Here is a 23,617-nt window from a genome sequence, read left to right as displayed (position 1 = left end):
CAATCCTACCTCTGGTAGTCGACCTAACCATGGTCATCAATTCATCAGTGGTCCTTTATTCATTCTTGTCAGGATCCTCCATGGGATCCTTCTCAGCAACTATCCCTTCTAGGACAACATCCTCAACCGCTACATCCTCAATATCAACATCATCCGGTCCTGCATTAGGACACTCTATCGGACCCACAATCCGATCTCCAATTAGTAATAAAACATCATCGCGCTGTTGCTCCTCAACCTCAGGGTTCGGAGTCCCGCTACTCTATACGATAACGAACTACGCTTCTATCGCTACATTTATAAGGGTTCCCATAAGGGTTTTAACTGTCAGTACCACGTTAGGTAGTCCGACTATGAACTTGGCAAGAGTTCTTATTATCTTAGTGAACTTATTATCTCAACGTCCCATCATCTCTGAGGTTTATAACGCTTAGCTCTGATACCATTTCTGTAACACCCCCAGATCCGGGGTCGGGGATCCGGGTTGTCACGGTCTTTCTTTCCACAATATCACTTCACTTAATTAATAATAAATAACCTCATGCTGTGACCCCACACTAACACACACCACAACCCGTTATAGTCTCAGAGATGAAATTGAAATAAGTACAAGTCTTTGAATCCACAATTTAAAATTATTACAACCCAAAATGATTACTTGATAATTTACAGTTAATTGCCATTATCTGCCACAAGTTATAATTATACATAATTTGATTCTCAAAAGTAGATGGTCTGAACTACAATGGATCTACCTCTGCAGCTATAGCAGCTACAACATCATCAGGAAGACGCGGGACGCTTCCCACGCGCTTGCGCTGGGTCTGCTGGAGTCTGGCCATCTCTCTTAACTGTTGTTGTGTGATGAAGAAATAAAGCAAGAGTGAGCCTTACAGCTCGCAAGATAATATGTAGTGATAACAATAATACAAGTATCTAAATGGATACTTACTAGAATCTTTATCGTGTGTAAGATAATTACTTACTAGATATAAGTAAAAACAAGGAATGAAGTTACCAATACTTCCCCACACTTATATCATTTATAAAGCTACTTGAACTATCACCGTTCAAAGTATTATAAGATTCACGAGGTCATCCCATAGATGAGACCACAAATAAAACTTGAAAATATTTGATCTTTGAAATATTTTGAAAAGAGATGAAGTTACGAGATACTTCATTCAATGGATACACCAATAAAAATGTTTGACCCTGTCAATGCTTCGGCAACCACCCATTAGTAGCCTTTCGATCGAAATGCTACGGGTAGTGTTGCAGAATTATCCAAATGGATGATGAACTCATTACGGGAGTTTACCGCGCCAGGAAGACCACTTACGATGATCAGTCGTAGTAGTACAACCCCACAATTTTCTACATGTAGAGGAGAACCTGTCGGATTTACTTGTCAACCGAACACTGAACTCCTAAGGAATGGACCGCCTTAGCGGAACTTCCAGGCCATTTGGGCCAATATAATAAGGCTGGGCCGGCGCTACTCGACCACTTACGCCACTCCTAGTTCAGATGAAATCCATGACTCTGAAACGTAAAGCTCGTTTCCCCCTTTCCCCAAGTAGAAACTTGTTGATACGGCTCCAACAAGAAGTCGTATCTAGTTGGAAAGGAAAACTCACCGATATTTCCCAGGCGATGCCTGTTAATGGATTAACTTGTTCCAAGAATTTTACTTCCCGAATATTGGGTAAGTAATCAAAAACTCTTTTACCAAGACAGCAACCTTGTTGCGAATATAAAACACACCACCGAGCTAGATCCCCCATGTTTTGAGCGAGTATTTAAATCCCCTTTTTAAAAGGAAGATCTTAAATATAAAAATAGTTTTGGGATCCGCTCTAACTTTTGAAAATCATTTTAAAGACTCGAAAACACTTTAAAGAGTGCTTGGAGTAAAACTGATTTAATGAAGTAAATCAGTCCCCAGAATATTTAGAAAATGACTGAATGTTAATATTTAAATAATATTCCCATAAAGAATAATCTTTATAAAAATAATTGAAGTAGAAGTATTAAAACTTATACTTGAGATGAATAGCAAATAATCAAAGATATACTTATACGAAAGTAATATCTTTATTTGAATAATCAAAAAATAAGTTTGATTATCGACACCTTATTCTTTAATAAAATAAAGAATATATCTCAGCAAATAATCGGAGTCATAGATCCTCAAATGAATATTCAAATAATATTCAATAAATGAAATAAGCTGAGTCATAATACCTCGAATGAATATTATAAATAATATTCAATAAATAATATAAAAGAGTCATAAGCCCTCCGATGAATATTCAAGTAATATTCAGATAAATTAACAAAAGGAGTCATACGCCTTCGAATAATATTCGAAATAATATTCAATAATAAAATAAAGTTTAAAGTTATCGAATGAACCTTATTCGATTAATAGTTTGGAAAAAATATAACCATATATATATAAATATATATATATATATATCCATATCCATATATACAAAATCTACTCGGGATCCTCGACTCCCGGTTTTAGAAAATATTTTCACCTTTGGGTCCCTATACTAAGGGTATATGCAAGTTACCGCTATCCTCTAGCATAGGTATTATCAACTGAACCAACAGATATATATTTCAAGAATATGAAACAGGCATGCATATATACCATATCACATGCTACAATATATCGCAAGAATTTGCTAAATAATCAATATGCATTTATCGCAAGATCATGCATATACAAATGTATACATCACAACAACAGTATAACGGATAGAATACTTGCCTGAGCGACTTGGGGGTGAGAAAGGCTCGGGACGAGTCTGGTAACCTATAAGCAACAAGTAAGTTGGAATTAAACCAAAATCACTTGTAAATCTATACTTTAACTAACTTAGACTCTAACGCTTGTTTTGCGCTCACCGATTCGCTTAAGTCACTCGGGTACCCTCGGCTCCACCATTTTTAATAATTTAACCTTTACGAATTTTAAAGCGATTCCTTCGCGAGCGTCTTACCAACTGCCTAACACACTTACCATAAATGTTTCATACATTAATTAACCCTTTTTGGTCTTTAACCTATGTTTCAAAGTAAGGCGAGGGAAAAAGTTTCGTTCGCGAAACGCCGTTACTTGAAACGGTCGTTTCTCCTAAACCGTGCATCGGAATCGAACGAACTACATATCAAAACGAAGCTCGTAACATGAGCTATCTAAACATGGCAGTGGTCATAATCTAGCAGGGGGTTCTCGGGTCCTAATGCTATGCACAAAAACAGTCCAAAGAAAATCGGACGTTACGACGGCTATGTTTACGCGTTTTCCCAATTTTAAACCATTCAATACCAACCACAAATCAACCCCAAATCAATCATACAACCAATATCCCTCCAAACCACATCATAACAGCCCCAACAAATCCACATTAACCATTTATACTTATTCCTCACATGAACTAAAAGCTTTACTTAGGTTCTTTAACTAATTACCAAGATTTACAACTCCAACAATGCAACAAAACCAACTAATCTCTACAAACTCAATCAAACTTCAACCATTCAAGCATCATGCTTCACATATGCTATATCAAACACATTCAATCCTAATTACTCAAAACTAAAGCTAGGGTTTGTAGTTTATACCTTCCTTGGAGAGTGGAGAATCAAGAGAATGGCTTGGAATCACCTTTAAAGCCCTTATCCAAGCTTAATCTAAACAAAACTTCAAGAACACAAATTTTAGTTCTTGAAAACACTATTCACCATCTTCTTTCATGATTTATAGAAAAAGATTGGCTTGGAATTAGAAGCTTAAACTTATAGGAAGTATGTAACTATCCATGGGGAAGCTTAGATAATTACCTTGCTAAATAGTAAGTGGAGGAGCTTGGACTTTCATTTTTTAAGAAATGCACCCGAGAGCTTTGAAGAAGAAGAAGAGAGATTTTTGTGTTTTGTTTGGTGAAATGAAATGATTTGCTTGGTTGGTTGATTTTTGTTGTTTGCTTTAGTGAATTACCTAGTTGCCCTTGGTTTTGTGTGGTTAAAAAGTCACCACACCTCCTTCCTTCCCATGTCATGCTTGTGTCACCTTGCACATGTCATAATGCTCCCACTTGTCCACACCTTGTGGTTTGATGATGTCACAATCCCTGGCTTCTTGTACAAGCTTGTCTCTTGGTCACTTATTTGTTTTACGGTTCGCTTATCTTTCGTTCTCGTTTATCGTTTGAGGGATCATACCCGGGATCTTATTACTTAGGTTCCCTTAACCTTTCTCAATATATTATATTCCTTTTTATGATCCTCTCCTATAATCCTTTAATTTAAATCCTTTTTATCCTGTTACCTTATACTCAATTCTCTCCGTATCTTGTGGATTTCCGGGAAAAATCAAAGTGTTCGGAATTGGATTCTGACGATCTTTACATACACTTATATACTTCATATAGTACTAATAATATCCCATAAGATCAATAACAGAACCCCTACATAGCGTGGCATGAAAAGTTTTCTCGTTCAGCAAAAACACTATTCATAAGGGTTTCAAAATTTCTCAAAAATTGGGGTTATTACAGTTGTTCTACTTGTACTACAGCTTCATGGGTATTATTTGTCCCTCCCACTAGTTCCTCTAAAACGACACTACTCATGGGTTTGTGATTCATTATATATTCCTCCTCTAAGAATCTTGCATTGGTGCTAACAGTGACATCCCGATTCTTCGGACTATAAAATAAATATTCTTTCATTCCCATGGGGTAGCCTACAAACAACCTTACTTCTGTACGAGATTCTAACTTAGTCACGTTCTTGTTCAGCACATGTGCTGGACAACCCCATATTCGAATATGTCTTAGACTCGGTTTATCCCCGGTCCACAATTTCTAAGGGGGTTTTAGGAACCGACTTAGAAGGTACTAAGTTCAGAAGATAAGCTGCTGTCTCTAAGGCATGTCCCCAAAATGACTTGGGTAAATCCGAATAACTCATCATCGATCTAACACTCTCTAAAAGAGTCCAGTTCCTTCTCTCTGCTACATCGTTCTGTTGGGGTGTGCCTGGTGCAGTTAACTGGGATTCTATCCCATTTTCTGATAAATATTCCCTAAATTCTCCAAGCAAGTATTCGCCACCATGATCTGATCGTAGTGACTTGATACTTTTATTAAGTCGCTTCTCCATTTTAGCTTTGTACTCTTTGAACTTATCAAAGCACTCAGACTTACGGTGCAACAAATAAACGTACCCATATCTAGAATAATCATCAATGAAAGTGATGAAATATTCATAACCACCTCTTGCTTGGATATTCATGGGTCCACATAAATCAGAGTGAACCAATTCTAACAGTTGTTTGGCTCTATTCCCTTTTGCCTTGAAAGGCCTATTAGTCATTTTACCTTCCAAGCAGGATTCACAAACTGGAAATGGCTCCACTGCCAATGAGCTTAAAGGCCCGTCTACTACCAGTCTTTGAATCCTCCTCAAGTTAATATGACCTAATCTCAAGTGCCAAAGATATGTTTGGTTCAAACTAGAAGGTTCCTTTCTTTTAGTAGAGTTAGAAGATGTGTTGTTCAATTCCCTAAATTGCAGTTGCAGTGCAGGTTGACTAGGATTAATTATATACAAATTGTCTTGCAATGTACCAGAACATATAATTCATTTATTCATCATAATAGAAACATTATGATCCAAACAAACATTATAACCATCCAAAGCAAGTTTAGAAACCGAAATTAAATTCCTTCTAAAAGAAGGTACATAAAGACAATTGTTCAAAACCAAAATCCTATCAGAACCAAAAGATAAATGAATAACTCCTACTGCAACTACTGCTACTTTCGTAGCATCTCCCATGAACACGTATATCTCACCATCTCTAAGCATTCTGGATAGTTGGAACCCCTGCATAGAATTACAAACATGATCAGTGGCTCCCGTATCTACACACCAAGTGCTCGTAGATATAGCCGCTATAAATGTTTCTGTAACTAGAGAAAGAGACATACCGGTATTGTTTGTCTTCTTAGGAAGAGGACAATCCTGTTTCCAGTGACCTGACTGTTTGCATCTGAAGCACTTTCCCTTAGGCTTTTTCACATCACCCTGAACTCCCACTGCCTTCACAGCTTTCTGTGTCTGAGCCTTTTTCTTCTTCTTAATACCTTTCGGCTTAGAGGAAGAACCTTTCTCAGCCACATTCACTTGAACACTCTGCCGAAATAATCCTTCAGCTGCCTGAAGTTCTGTCAGCAGTTCCGCGAGACTATACTGCCTCTTGTTCATGTTGTAATTCAAGCGGAACTGCTCAAAACTCTTGGACAAGCTCATAAGGATAATGTCAATCTGGGTTTCCCCGTCAAGTTCAGCACCAAGGATCTTTATCTCATTCAGATGCGACATCATCTTGAGAACATGATCCCTTACAGGTGTGCCTTCAGCCATCTGAGTGTTCATTAAAGCCTTCATGGCTACTTGCTTAGCAGCCCTATTCTGATCTCCAAAAAGTTCCTTGAGATTAAAGAGCATATCCGAAGCAGTGGCCATAGACTGATGCTGATGCTGCAAAACACCCGACATTGCTGCCAGAATGTAACATCGCGACATCTCATCAGCCTTAATCCACCGTTTATAATACTCTTTCTCATCTTCAGGAGCATCAGCAGCAGGCTGTTCAGGCTTGGGTTCATAAGTGCAAAACTTGTACTCCTCAGCAGTCAACACATTGTCCAAATTTCGTTTCCATTCAATATAGTTAGGTCCGGTAAGTTTGTTATCCTTAAGTATGGTGAATAGTGGGTTAAAGCCCATTTTATCCTGAGAATCATGCATAAAAACATCACATAAATAAGGATGCATTAATTATTAAGATCTAAATTATTAAAATTTAATGCACTAACATCTAAACACCATAAGCTTCTGGTATGCCACGATGTGTGACATGTATACCACCTAATTTTGTTTAAATGTTACTTCGGTCCTATTACTAAACAATATGCCACGTTGGGGTGGACTATATTATTTTTCATAGCTAAGTGTATACCATCATCAAATCTTAAATTATTCGAAATCTATGGAACTTGGTACGCCACGATGGGTGGCGTGTATACCTTCCAATATTCGTAATTTTGCCTTGAATAGAATACTTCAATTCAATATTCATCAATGGTTTGATTTCCAGGTAGTGGAGGAGTCACATCGGTCTCGCTTAAAACCCACAGCCTTACAAGTTCGATGAACCCATTTTTGACAAAATCGCCCCAAATCAGAAATAAAGAAAATCCGTATTTATTCCTTTCAAAATTTATTAATTGAAGAAGTTTGTTCTAGTAATTTCTATAACATTCTAGACACCACAAATTACATGCCACGATGGGTGACGTATATATAATTTATATTCGTCTTTATGTTAAATTACCTACAACCAATAATGGAGACCATGTGTAATAACCCCAATTTTTGGAAAATTTTTGAAACCCTTATGAATAGTGTTTTTGCTGAATGAGAAAACTTTTCATGCCACACTAGGTAGGGGTTCTTTTATGGATATTCTGAGATATTATTAGTACTCTATATGATAAATAAGTGTATATAAAGATCGTCAGAATCCAAATTCGAACACTTTGATTTTTCCCGAAAATCTACCGAGTACAGAAAGAATTGAGTATAAGGTAACAGAATAAAAAGGATTTAAATTCAAGGATTAAAAGAGAGGATCATGAAAGGAACATAATGTATTGAGAAAGGTTAAAGAAACCTAAGTAATAAGATCCCGGGTATGATCCCTCAAACGATAAACGAAAACGAAAGTTAAGCGAACCGTATAACAGATCAGCGGTCATTAGGCAAATAATTAAGAGTTAATCAAGGAGGTTAGGGATGATGATGTCATCAAACCAACAAGAAGAGGACAAGTGTGGAGGGTGACATCACATGATGACCAAAGCATGACATAAGGGAAAGAAGTGTGGTTGATTTATAACCACACAATTTTTCATGGTTAAAAATGATTAAAACAAAACAAAGTCAACCAACCAAGGCAAATCAAAACAAATCTCAAAAAACACAAAAGCTCTTCCCTTTTCTTCATCAAGCTCTCGGCCAAAATAAACACAGCAACTTCAAACTGCCATATCTCCTTCAATACTCACTAAAATATTGTGTTCTATAGCTCGTTGGAAAGGTATTGAGATGGCCTACAACTCTTGTTCACAAGTCTCGTCCAAATAAGCATGGTAAGACCCTCATTTTTACAGTTCTTTCAATCGGATTTTTAGAAACTTTAAAGCCTAACTTTGTATTCTTGATTTCTTTGGAAAGATCAAGCTTGTAGGAGGCTCCATAAGGCTTCCTAGTAACTTTCCACCCTCCAAGAAAGGTATAAATCTTCACACCCTTTAGTAATAAGTTTGAATGTTGAAGTTTGGAGATGGTTTGGATGGATGAGTAGTAATTTGAATGATAAGCATGATTCGAGCTTAATTGTTAAGTAGTTTAGTTGAATTTGGAGATGTTATAATATATGATTGGATTGAGATCCTTGAGCTTATTATGACTGAAATCAGTAGCATTGATGTGTATCTTGAGTTGTTGTTGATTGGTAGTTGGATTGATATGATTTGGAATGGTATAAAATTGGGAAATCGCGTAAACATAGCCGTCGTAATGTTCGATTTACTTTAGACTGCTTTTGTTCATAACATTAGGACCCGAGAACTCCCTGCTAGGTTTTGACCATTGCCATGTTTAGATAGTTCATGTTACGAGCTTCGTTTTGATATGTGGTTCGTTTGATTCCGATGAACGGCGGCCGTTTTAAGTAACGACGTTTCGCGAACGAAACATTACCCCTCGCCTTACTTTGAAACATAGGTTAAAGACCTTAAAGGACTAATTGAAGTATGAAACATTTATGTAAGGTGTAATAGGAAGTTGGTAAGACACCCGAGAAGGAATCGCCTTAAAACTCGTAATGGTTAAATTATTAAAAATGGTGGAGCCGAGGGTACTCGAGTGACTTAAGAGAATTAGTAAGCGCAAAGCGAGCGTTAGAGTCTAAGTTGGTTAATGTATAGATGTACAAGTGACTTTGGTTTAATTCCAACTTACTTGTTGTTTATAGGTTATCAGACTCGTCCCGAGCCATTTGTAACCCCCAGTCACTCAGGAAAGTTTTCTACCCGTTATACTGTTATTGTGATGTACATGTGTATATGCATGATCTTGTGATAAATGCATATTTGTTATTAGCAAATTCTTGCGATATATTGTAGCATGTGATATGGTATATATGCATGCCTGTTTCATATTCTTGGATTATATATCTGTTGGTTAAAATGCTTACAGTTGCATAATACCTATGCTAGAGATAAGCGGTATTGAGTTTACCCTTAGTATAGGGGATCAAAAGGCGAACATATTTCTAAACCGGGAGTCGATGTTCCCGAGTATAATATATATATTTTTATATATATATGGTTATAGTTTTCAAAACTATTAATCGAATAAGGTTTATTCGATAACTTTATATTATTTAATGAATATTATTTCGAATATTCATTCGAGGGCTTATGACTCAGTTATATTATTAATGATTATTAATTGAATATTCATTTGAGGATGTATGACTCCGTTATTTTATTTAATGAATATTATTTATAATATTCATTCGAGGTATTATGACTCCGCTTATTATTTAATAATATTCTTTATTTTATTAAAGAATAATGTTTCGATAATCAAACTTATTTTCGATTATTCAAATAAAGATAGTACTTTCGTATAAGTATATCTTTGGTTATTCAATACTCATTTCAAGTATAAGTCTTACAACTTCTACTTCAATTATTTGTATAAAGATTATTCTTTATGGGAATATTATTTAAATAATAATATTCAGACATTTTCTAAATATATTGGGACTGATTTACTTCATTAAATCAGCATTACTCCAAACACTCTTTAAAGTGTTTTCGAGTCTTCAAAATGATTTTTAAAAGTTAGAGCGGATCCCAAAACTCATTTTTATATTTAAGATCTTCCTTTTAAAAAGGGGATTTAAATACTCGCTCAAAACCTGAGGGATCCGGCTCTATGGTGTATTTTATATTCGCAACAAGGTTGCAGTTTTGGTAAATGAATTGATTACTTACCCAACGTTCGGGAAGTAAGTTCATCTATCGAGTCGGCATAAGCAACATGGGCTCAGTGGGCATCCATGATAGTGTAAGTAGCTCAGTGAGAGTCCATCAAATGCATAAGTGGCTGAGTGGCAGTCCAACATAAGGTCCTATTGCGACCAGGGTGATGACCAGTGGGGAATTCGTCCATCTACTAGTAGAAAATGTTACTTATTGGTATCTTTGCCTGATCAGCAAGATATCAGGTTTATGCCAAAATTCTTTCTTTTCCAAATTTATTGGATATTGCAATTCTGTTCATACTTTACATGACAGAGGTTTTCAGGAAACGTATGTATATATATAGGTGTATATATATATCGGGACTTAATGAAGTATATCATAACTTCATTTACTTCAAAATATTTCAAAGATTGAATCTATTCAAGTCTTATCTTGTAGTCTCACAGTGTGATGAACTTTTGAAACTAATTATAACTTGAACGGTGGTAGTTCAAGTAGTATTTGGAAAAGATATAAGTATATTGGAGTATCTTGTAACTTCATCTTTTAAACTTATATCTAGTAAATGATTATCTTATGCATGACAAAGATTTTCAGAAAAACGTTGAGACAAGGTTAGATATATGAGATCACCTTGCAACGGTATTTTTATACAGTTATACACTGGAACTTTGTGTATATTATGCATGGAAGAGGACTTCCCATATTTTGAAAAGTATATATGTATATATACTGAATATTTTGCGACTTCATCGCATTAAGATATCAAACTTGGTTCATTTCTTTTGACCAAGACTTTCGTGAGTACTATGAGAAGGCTCATATATTGTTAATCATTATACATATTATTTTGGTGGGCTTGCTGCTCACCCTTGTTTTCTTCTTTCATCACACAACAACAGATAGAAAAGATGAACAGGACCAAGCTCCCGATTCGCGAGCGGATAGGAAACGTTCCGCAGTTTCCTATAGGCGTTGATGTCGCTGTAGCTGAGGTAGGAACTACCAATAGGCTAGGCTTTCAACTTTTGATGTATCAGATTATGTATATTTATGAATTGTAATAATGGAAAAGAAAATGTAAATTTATTCAGAAAACCTTTTAAGGTGTATTGGCAGATAATTGTGGAATAAAATGACTTGTGATTATTTGTGGATGTTCATCTCTGAGACTATAACGTGTGGTGTGTGTGTTTATTATGGGGTCACAGTACAAAGTAGTTGATTAATTATTAAGATTGGGTGTTATTAAGGGAAATGGAACTCGTGACAACCCGGATCCCCGACCCCGGATTTGGGGGTGTTACAGAAGTGGGATCAGAGCTCAGCGTTATAAACCTCAGAGATGATGTGACGTTAAGATAATAAGTTCACTAAGATAATAAGAACTCTTGCCAAGTTCATAGTCGGGCTACCTAACGTAGCACCGACAGTTAAAACCCTTATGGGAACCCTTATAAATGTAGCGATATAAGCGTAGTTCGTTATCGTATATGGTAGCGGGACTCCGAACCCTGAGGTTGAGGAGCAACAACGCGATGATGTTTTATTACTTATTGGAGATCAGATTGTGGATCCGATAGAGCGTCCTAACGCAGGACCAGATGATGTTCATATTGAGGATGTAGCGGTTGAGGATGCTGTCCTAGAAGGGATTGTGGTTGAGGAGGATCCTGTGGAGGATCCTGACAAGAATGAATAAAGGACCACTGAGGAATTGATGACTATGGTTAGGGCGACTACCAGAGGTAGGATTGTCCGGTTACTACCAGAGGTTTGTTCAAGTTCCTAAAGATAGTAGCCCCTTTAACGCGGCTTACTCGTAAGACTGAGAAGTTCGAATGGACAGAAAAATACGAGAACAACTTTCAAGAACTGAAGCAAAGATTGGTGATGGCCCCTATATTGGCATTGGCGGATGGAAAAAGGAGATTTTGTGGTTTGTAATGATGCTTCGCATAAGGAATTAGGGTGCTCTTATACAGCACAACAAGGTACTCGCGTACGCGTCAAGAAAATTAAGGGAATATAAAATTCGATATCCCTACCTATGAGCTTGGGCTCATGGCAATAGTTTTGCCCTAAAGATTGGAGGCACTACTTGTATGGAGAGAAGTGCGAGAATTACCTAAGCCATAAGTGCTCTAGTACATTTTCACGCAGAAAAGAGCTCAACATGCGCCAAATGAGGTGGTTAGAGCTAATCAAGGATTACGATTATGAGATTCTTTATCATTCGGGGAAAGCCAATGTGGTGGATGATGCCCTTAGTAAAAAGGAGAGACTCAAGATGATAATGTCTTTGAGAAAGTTTACAAGAGATTTTGAGAAAATGGAAATAGGAGTGAAGGTAACCGGAGCCGGTACCGAAAAGATGTTTGAGATTGCAATACAGTCCGAATTATCGGAAGAGAACATATTGTGCCAGAAAAAGTGATGAATGAAGGCAGAGAGCTAACAATTAGATAAAAGATTAATACCGAGAAAGATGATAAGGGAATAATGAGGTATTCCTACAGAATTTGGGTTCCAAATGTTCAAGAGCTTAAAGATGAGATCTTAGATGAAAGCTAGTTTGAGGAATAAGATTTAGGGCAAACCCTGAATGTGATAGTCAGGGAGGACGCCATCAAGATAGAAGGAACCCATAACATAATGAAGTGGAAAATGAGGATTTTAACGTATAAGATAACCCCAAGTATGGGAGAAAGATGAAACATTTCATACTAAGGAAACAGAAAGACGAGTAAGGAAAGGAGACCCGAGACGGTACTCCTATACGGCAATTCATGGACCTGTCTAAAAAGAACTTAGACTACTATCCCCAACCACCACCTTGAGGAAATAATGCGGTGAGAAATTCTTTCAGGGCCTTTAAGTCGCTAAGCCCTTAGAGTTCCAAGGAACAAGCTGAACCAGTCGAGGCAAGAACCTTGCTAAAGGAAATATAGGAATCATTTGAGATTCTAAGTGATGGACGAATCACAAAAGACTATTTTTGTCACTTACCCTCCTAAGAGAAGGGCCACCACTGGTGAAAGACCAAGAAAGGCATGGAGCCAGAGGTTAGAATAAACTGATTAAAGTTCAGTCAATTGTTTTCGGGAAAGTAATTCCCAAGGTTATGGAGATAGTGTAAAAGCTTTAGAGTCAGAACAAAGGCAGACGAGTATGATGAAATATGAAGCTAAGTTGTAAAAGTTGTCAAGATTCGTTCTGATGACAAGAATCCCAGAACGATGTGATGCTTGAAGTCAATGATTAGTGGGTTCATGAAATAATGATAAGAGAAAGGAAAATAAAAAGAAACTGAAGTGGAAAGGAATATAAAGGCAATAGGGTTTGAGGAATGATAAGGGAGTTGGGTATGAGGAAACCCTAAAGACTCGTAGCAATAGAAATAGAAAAGTATGTAATTGTCAGGATGAGGGTGATTCACCATGAGTTAAAGTTGATGATTGAAGGAATAAGAGATACATATATTTTATCCCCTGTAAGTTGGGAGGATTTGAGGAAACCTTGAGATAGTTCGAAGGATAAATATTGAGACGCGGATAGACTGAGGAGACAAGGAAGTAAGAAATTAGGAAAATTGGATGAAGGAAGTGACCTTCAAGAATGTGAAGTATATGTAAGACCGGTGGCATGATACCCAGGAAGGGAGACACCAGGAATGAGAGATATCCCAACATTGAGATGACTGTTGAATTAAACAATAAAAGTAAATAAGGAATTATTAAGAAGAGGTTCACGTTGAACACGACCAATATCTTCCAGAACATCCTTGTTATCGTTACCAAATTAGGCAAGAAAAGCGGATAACCGTTGTTATCTTTTGGAGGCCATATTGATTGACCTCATTTTGAATACAAATGTTATTGTGAAAATTAGGCATATACTATCGAGGTGGGAATGATTGAATAAGACACCCCTATCAGGGATGTATGACTTGATTTATCCATGGAAGGATGCATGTACCCTTTTTAAAGGTGGAATTAAGGATGGAACATCGGTAACTTAAAACGAATCCTAGGGGAATGCATAAAGGTTGGCATTTCATCCTTAATAGGGACAATATGAGTTTTGACAGTATGAATCGGAAAGGATTAAGGTAATAACAACCTTCAAGAATCAGTGGAGAAATTTTTCAGAAGTATATAGACAATGATTCTGGTATTAATAAATGGTATCTTGATATGCCCTATATCTAGGGAATACAGGAGGAATGATTCGAGGATAACCTTAGAGGTTTTACAAGGAGAAAGGTAATATTCAAAATTCTCAAGAATAAAAATGTTGATAAAGGAAATATGATGTAATTATAATGATGCCAAGTGGGGCACGTGTTAAACCATGAGAAAGTATGGATCGGACCAGTAAAGGTCGAATTTGTTCCAGGCAATTAGGACCTAAGATTAAAGATGTTCTAAGTATGATTGAGAGTCAGTCGTGACAGTGATTAACCTCTAAAGACTGAGGTAATAACTTATGGAAAAAAATGGTGATATTTTTTTTTACTCATCAGATTTTAATGAAAACATCTTCACATAAGCTGTGATTGAAATGAGGTAGAAAATTTATTTGGAGGTGGTTAAAATGACATTGACTGTAAGGAAATTTTACTATCAGGAAAGGCCAAAGAGGTGGCCGACACTTTAAAGGTATGAGGATAATTATAGGCCAAAGGAATACAGTGATGATGGTTAAAGCTGTGAAGGTTGTATTATGGTTTGGAAGATTGACATTCCTTCTGATGACTGTGCAATACCCAACCGTAATAGTAGTTTGGTAAAGGTTTAATTTGTGTAATCGCCATGAGCGGGCTATCTATCTTAGAAGGTACTATCTTGAGAATAAGCCAGGACCATATTCCAAAAAGGACCAAACAAACCTTTGAGTTAAGTCTTCTATTGAAGGCATATGATTAAGAGTGGTATTAACCTGCTATCGTTGCTTTGAGCGAAACTCTTCTGCAATTTTATCTGCTTCATATCATGTATGTATGTCAGAATCAGGAGTGTTCTTCATGAATCATGAATGGTGATTATGTTACCTCCTTAGAAGGATTTGATACGACATGTATGGACTCCGTATGGTTAGATATTAAGATTTCATGGAACGTGAATGACGACAGTAGGTCAGTAGTGGACCATAGTAATGCAACAATGATTTTGTGAGTAATGAGCTGATTACAACCGTGAGAGTTGATTTGGAATAAATGTTGAGATTGAGTACCACTAATCGGGTCGTGGTAATGTATAAGTTATCATTGATAGACTAATTAAGTAGAGTATCTACCTATTGAATATTTATTCCTTCTTATGAAAAGAGAGTCGTATTACTTTATGAGGAAGGTTGCGGTGCAAGCATAGAATTCAAGTAACGGTGATATATAGAATGAGATCCCAGATTCGATTTTCGATGTCGAGGGAGTTTCAAAGGTGATTGTGTATAAGCTCGAGGAAGAGCATGGGTCCATAGAATGATGGACGGGATAGCGAAAATATTTAGGCATGTGAAATATGATGCTATAATACTTGATGTTGATATAAATACATATATGTTTTATTCTCCTATGACAAACCTCTATAGTTCAGAGGTAGATTCCAAGCCAGATATTTTATGGCAATAAATTTTTTACGAATATACAATTCTCTTCAGTTCGTTCTTTTCTCTTCTTTTCATTTCATGTAAGCTGAGAAGAATAACCCTTCCAGAAGGGGAGGTATTGCCGAATGACTATCTATCTGTGTGATAGAAGCCTAGTAGGATACCATCTATTGTTTAATTGCTTGTCAAGTACTAAAGGCTGACCACCTTCTGTACTAACTATGCAATAGAACAAGTGTTCATGATCATAGTGATCTCTCAACAAATTCCTTTACTTCTATATGATTGATCAAATTTTGGAAAATAGAAACAGCTGAAAAAGGAGTAATAAAGTTGTGGTAGGATTCGGAATGGAAACACATTCGTGATACTAAGGTTGGCGTGGTTATTAAAAGGTTATAGAACGCTAACGAGCAAAAGTATAACCAGTATAATATTAGGAACGGAAGGTAGTAGCGATTACGAACTGGAAAAGAACGGTTATTGAGAAGCAAAAGCTCTAATGCTAAAAGCTATAATGAGAGTCTGTGCAATAGACTTGAAAGAAATTGGAATGATCACTTAACACAGATTGAGTTTTCTTACGACAATAGATCATATGTCAGTATTGAGATATCGCCTTATGAGATCCTTGAGGGAAGACAATGTCGATCTCCCTTATCTTAGGATGAAGTTGTAGAGCGCAAGATGCTCGGACCAGCAGTGGTCCAAAGGACCAAGGATATGATAGATCTAATCAGAGGACGGCTGGTAGTAGCCCAAGATGGACATGATAAGTATATTAATTTGACACGAAAGGACAAAGAGTATGAAATAGGGGACCTAGTAATGTTATAGGTATCCCTTGGAAAGGATTGATGAGGTTCGGAAAGAAAGGAAAGCTAAGTCTACAATTTGTTGGACCCTTGGATATATTAAGACGTTTGGGAAGTTAGCATATGAGCTAGCCCTACCCCCGAACATGTTGCAAGTCATAACGTGTTTCACGTATCAATGTTAAGGAAGTGTAATTCGGATGCCAGATAAATAGGGGCATATGAGCGCATAGACATGCAACCAGACGTAACCTATATGGAGCAACCAGGAAGGGTTATAGAGTGAAAAGGAACAAGTGCTTAGGAGAAGGGTTATCAAACTAGGCGGAGTTTGGTGGTAGGACCACAATGTGGGAAAATTTACTTGAGAGTTAGAAAGTGTAATGCTAAGAGAGTATCCCTATTCATTTTCCATCTGATTCCGGGACGGAATCCTTTTAAGGAGGGGAGACTGTAATAACCCCAATTTTTGGAAAATTTTTGAAACCCTTATGAATAGTGTTTTTGCTGAATGAGAAAACTTTTCATGCCACACTAGGTAGGGGTTCTTTTATGGATATTCTGAGATATTATTAGTACTCTATATGATAAATAAGTGTATGTAAAGATCGTCAGAATCCAAATTCGAACACTTTGATTTTTCCCGAAAATCTACCAGATACAGAAAGAATTGAGTATAAGGTAACAGAATAAAAAGGATTTAAATTCAAGGATTAAAAGAGAGGATCATGAAAGGAACATAATGTATTGAGAAAGGTTAAAGAAACCTAAGTAATAAGATCCCGGGTATGATCCCTCAAATGATAAACGAAAATGAAAGTTAAGCGAACCGTATAACAAATCAGCGGTCATTAGGTAAGCAATTAAGAGTTAATCAAGGAGGTTAGGGATGATGATGTCATCAAACCAACAAGAAGAGGACAAGTGTGGAGGGTGACATCACATGATGACCAAAGCATGACATAAGGGAAAGAAGTGTGGTTGATTTATAACCACACAATTTTTCATGGTTAAAAATGATTAAAACAAAACAAAGTCAACCAACCAAGGCAAATCAAAACAAATCTAAAAAAACACAAAAGCTCTTCCCTTTTCTTCATCAAGCTCTCGGCCAAAATAAACACAGCAACTTCAAACTGCCATATCTCCTTCAATACTCACTCAAATATTGTGTTCTATAGCTCGTTGGAAAGGTATTGAGATGGCCTACAACTCTTGTTCACAAGTCTCGTCCAAATAAGCATGGTAAGACCCTCATTTTTACAGTTCTTTCAATCGGACTTTTAGAAACTTTAAAGCCTAACTTTGTGTTCTTGATTTCTTTGGAAAGATCAAGCTTGTAGGAGGCTCCATAAGGCTTCCTAGTAACTTTCCACCCTCCAAGAAAGGTATAAATCTTCACACCCTTTAGTAATAAGTTTGAATGTTGAAGTTTGGAGATGGTTTGGATGGATGAGTAGTAATTTGAATGATAAGCATGATTCGAGCTTAATTGTTAAGTAGTTTAGTTGAATTTGGAGATGTTATAATATATGATTGGATTGAGATCATTGAGCTTATTATGACTGAAATCAGTAGCATTGATGTGTATCTTGAGTTGTTGTTGATTGGTAGTTGGATTGATATGATTTGGAATGGTATAAAATTGGGAAATCGCGTAAACATAACCGTCGTAATGTTCGATTTACTTTAGACTGCTTTTGTTCATAACATTAGGACCCGAGAACTCCCTGCTAGGTTTTGACCATTACCATGTTTAGATAGTTCATGTTACGAGCTTCGTTTTGATATGTGGTTCGTTTGATTCCGATGAACGGCGACCGTTTTAAGTAACGACGTTTCGCGAACGAAACATTACCCCTCGCCTTTGAAACATAGGTTAAAGACCTTAAAGGACTAATTGAAGTATGAAACATTTATGTAAGGTGTAATAGGCAGTTGGTAAGACACTCGCGAAGGAATCGCCTTAAAACTCGTAATGGTTAAATTATTAAAAATGGTGGAGCCGAGGGTACTCGAGTGACTTAAGAGAATTAGTAAGCGCAAAGCGAGCGTTAGAGTCTAAGTTGGTTAATGTATAGATGTACAAGTGACTTTGGTTTAATTCCAACTTACTTGTTGTTTATAGGTTACCAGACTCGTCCCGAGCCATTTGTAACCCCCAGTCGCTCAGGCAAGTTTTCTACCCGTTATACTGTTGTTGTGATGTATATGTGTATATGCATGATCTTGTTATAAATGCATATTTGTTATTAGCAAATTCTTGCGATATATTGTAGCATGTGATATGGTATATATGCATGCCTGTTTCATATTCTTGGATTATATATCTGTTGGTTAAAATGCTTACAGTTATATAATACCTATGCTAGAGATAAGCGGTATTGAGTTTACCCTTAGTATAGGGGATCAAAAGGCGAACATATTTCTAAACCGGGAGTCGATGTTCCCGAGTATAATATATATATTTTTATATATATATGGTTATAGTTTTCAAAACTATTAATCGAATAAGGTTTATTCGATAACTTTATATTATTTAATGAATATTATTTCGAATATTCATTCGAGGGCTTATGACTCAGTTATATTATTAATGATTATTAATTGAATATTCATTTGAGGATGTATGACTCCGTTATTTTATTTAATGAATATTATTTATAATATTCATTCGAGGTATTATGACTCCGCTTATTATTTAATAATATTCTTTATTTTATTAAAGAATAATGTTTCGATAATCAAACTTATTTTCGATTATTCAAATAAAGATAGTACTTTTGTATAAGTATATCTTTGGTTATTTAATACTCATTTCAAGTATAAGTCTTACAACTTCTACTTCAATTATTTGTATAAAGATTATTCTTTATGGGAATATTATTTAAATAATAATATTCAGACATTTTCTAAATATATTGGGACTGATTTACTTCATTAAATCAGCATTACTCCAAACACTCTTTAAAGTGTTTTTGAGTCTTCAAAATGATTTTTAAAAGTTAGAGCGGATCCCAAAACTCATTTTTATATTTAAGATCTTCCTTTTAAAAAGGGGATTTAAATACTCGCTCAAAACCTGAGGGATCCGGCTCTATGGTATATTTTATATTCGCAACAAGGTTGCAGTTTTGGTAAATGAATTGATTACTTACCCAACGTTCGGGAAGTAAGTCCATCTATCAAGTCGGCATAAGCAACATTGGCTCAGTGGGCGTCCATGATAGTGTAAGTGGCTCAGTGGGAGTGCATCAAATGCATAAGTGGCTGAGTGGCAGTCCAGCATAAGGTCCTATTGCGACCAGGGCGATGACCAGTGGGGAATTCGTCCATCTACTAGTATAAAATGTTACTTATTGGTATCTTTTCCTGATCAGCAAGATATCAGGTTTATGCCAAAATTCTTTCCTTTCCAAATTTATTGGATATTGCAATTCTGTTCATACTTTACATGACAGAGGTTTTCAGGAAACGTATGTATATATATAGGTGTATATATATATCGGGACTTAATGAAGTATATCATAACTTCATTTCCTTCAAAATATTTCAAAGATTGAATCTATTCAAGTCTTATCTTGTAGTCTCATCAGTGTGATGAACTTTTGAAACTAATTATAACTTGAACGGTGGTAGTTCAAGTAGTATTTGGAAAAGATATAAGTATATTGGAGTATCTTGTAACTTCATCTTTTAAACTTATATCTAGTAAATGATTATCTTATGCATGACAAAGATTTTCAGAAAAATGTTGAGACAAGGTTAGATATATGAGATCACCTTGCAACGGTATATTTATACAGTTATACACTGGAACTTTGTGTATATTATGCATGGAAGAGGACTTCCCATATTTTGAAAAGTATATATGTATATATACTGAATATTTTGCGACTTCATCGTATTAAGATATCAAACTTGGTTCATTTCTTTTGACCAAGACTTTCGTGAGTACTATGAGAAGGCTCATATATTATTAATCATTATACATATTATTTTGGTGGGCTTGCTGCTCACCCTTGCTTTCTTCTTTCATCACACAACAATAGATAGAAAAGATGAACAGGACCAAGCTCCCGATTCGCGAGCGGATAGGAAACGTTCCGCAGTTTCCTATAGGCGTTGATGTCGCTGTAGCTGAGGTAGGAACTACCAATAGGCTAGGCTTTCAACTTTTGATGTATCAGATTATGTATATTTATGAATTGTAATAATGGCAAAGAAAATGTAAATTTATTCAGAAAACCTTTTAAGGTGTATTGACAGATAATTGTGGAATAAAATGACTTGTGATTATTTTTGGATGTTCATCTCTGAGACTATAACGTGTGGTGTGTGTGTTTATTATGGGGTCACAGTACAGAGTAGTTGATTAATTATTAAGATTGTGTGTTATTAAGGGAAATAGAACTCGTGACAACCCGGATCCCCGACCCCGGATTTGGGGGTGTTACACCATGGGATTTAATTTCATATTAATCTCCTCTCCCACTTAATTTTTTTTTATTAAAATTGAGGAATTTTAAAATTAAATGGGGCCCTATGTTGTTATAATTATGTCTAATCATGCATTCAAAATACACACATAATTTTAGCAACATATAACATTTAATTAAAGCAATAAATAAATTTTATGTCCATGTCGTCCTAATTAAGTTAAACATGCAATTTTAAAAGAATTACACACATAATTAACGACACACATAATCAATAAATTAAAGCAATAATTAAAATTTAATGGAAAAAATTAAAATAAATTTTCCACTATTATGGCCCTTGAAAAAAAATCCAGCTCTAAAAAAAAAATCTGCCCCAAGCGCGCCCCGACGCCCCCAGCAGCCCCAGCAGCCCCAGCAGTCCCAGCTGCCGCAGCAGCCGCAGCAGCCCCAGCAGCCCCAGCAGCCCCAGCAGTCCCAGCAGCCCCGGCAGCCCCAGCTGCCCCAGCAGCCCCGGCAGCCCCAGCTGCCCCAGCAGCCCCGGCAGCCCCAGCTGCCCCAGCAGTCCCAGCAGTCCCAGCTGCCGCAGCAGCCCCAACAGCCCGTTGTAATCGCACAGCGGAACAAAAAACTACCGGAATTGATTTCCGATCGCACATAACTATTACAAAATACCCGGAATAATTACAAAAAAATAGATCTAATACAAAACTAATTTTGTAAAATCTATTCTGACACGATCAACCCTCGTGTAAATTACAACCACGATTAAACCACGTGGAAACCAAAACAAAAATTAACCACGATTAAACCACGTGGGATCCAAACACATAATTAAAATATACATGACCATAATAGTGGATTAACAACCTGCATCAAAACCAATACAAGCAAAACACTATATACACGCATATATAATTACGACATGGACATTATATCATAAAACGTAGAACCCATTACCAGGCTCTGATACCAATTGTTGGGAACCACAGACTTAGGGTGTTACTACGTTTTACGATAAAGATTACGAAAAGAGGATTACCTTGTTAATGGTTGATTCCATACTCTTCTATTGTATTCCCAAATTCCCTTGAGTGAAGAGTGGCCTCCGTCTTCTCAAGTTATCCTCTCTTCTTGCTCCTTGGTGGCTACCATATGTTTTCACACAATTCCAAGCAAGAAGAGAATAAGAATATATATATAGGCTACAATAGGGACCATGGATAATTAGGTTGGGCCTTCTAATTACATCTTCAGCCTAGCCCAATGTAATTAAATATTAATTCAATCCACTAAAGAATTAATATTTGCACTACCTTTCCTAATACCGTAATTTAATTAATTCGGTTCCAATATTATTTGCTTATTAAATTCCCCATGTTTAAAATATCATATGTCCATTAATTAAATAAATTACTGATAATTTATTTAATTAATATCTTTTATCCTTGATCATCCACTCAACCTTTATTTAATTATGCCAGAATAAATTCCACCTGCAGGGTTTCACATAATTAAATCTTTTTGAGCTTTCAAGGGGACATCATTAACCCGAATATTATCAGGACATGGATTCCTTCAATAAATAATATCCACCATGTATATAATTCCATCACCCAAAATATAATGATATAATTCAAAAGAATTATTTCATATATAAATCAAAGCATGTAAATAATATACACGTGTCAATTACTATTTCCGGATTAAGAACCTAAGCATTAATAATAACATAGAATCTTAGTTCTCCTTCTTAATCAGTATTAAGAGAACAATTCTAAATTTGATCCTGTTCAATATACACAAAGTATACTAGTATTATTTATTAGTCAATATAAACTAATCTAAATAATACTACAACCATACCAGTGGATTGTCCAACACCACCTGTGCTGTGAACCTTATTATATTATATAACCGTATTTAACAATCTAATATTCTGTATCCTATTTGATACTAGATTGTTCATAATATATAATATTAGACAACATGTAAACATTCAAATGATTCTCAAATAAACTGGCCAGAAATAAATGTACATACTTCAAATAAATATTTTCAGTATACACTAACAGAGGGACCTCCTGGAAAGGCTTCAAGGAGATAACAACATCCTGCAAAACACTCTCAAAGACAAAGATTTCCTCCACTCCAAGGACATTAAGGCAAAAGACTCTGAGATTTATTTTCTCAAGGATGAAGTGGCAAACTTGACCTCTCAACTTGACATTGCCAATAAGAAAGCCACATCCCTTCACACTGAACTGGAAGAAGCAAAACTCAGGATTGAATATCTTGAAGGTTAACAAAGGGATGGCTGGTCGGAGGAGAGGAGAGTGATAATATATGAAACCTTTGCCAATGGTTTCCATTTCTACAGGATTGGATTCGTAGAGAATGATCCTAAGTATACCTTCGAAAAATTTGGCGAGGAAACGGTTGCTGAAATGGAGGAGTTCAAGAAAGAGTTTGCTAAGGAGATTCTGGAGAAAAGGGTTGAACTTGTCCTGGACGAAGAAGAAGGCGTGCCTACAGATGAACCTGCCAAGGACGCGCCTGAGGTTGATCTTTCAGTTCCTCTCCAAGCAATTCCTCCCACCAGTGACTC

This window comes from Apium graveolens, chromosome 11 (genome assembly GCF_009905375.1).
Source record: "Apium graveolens cultivar Ventura chromosome 11, ASM990537v1, whole genome shotgun sequence".
NCBI lineage: Eukaryota > Viridiplantae > Streptophyta > Magnoliopsida > Apiales > Apiaceae > Apium > Apium graveolens.
The sequence above is the reverse complement of the archived record's forward strand: the minus strand, read 5'-3'. Positions refer to the sequence as shown.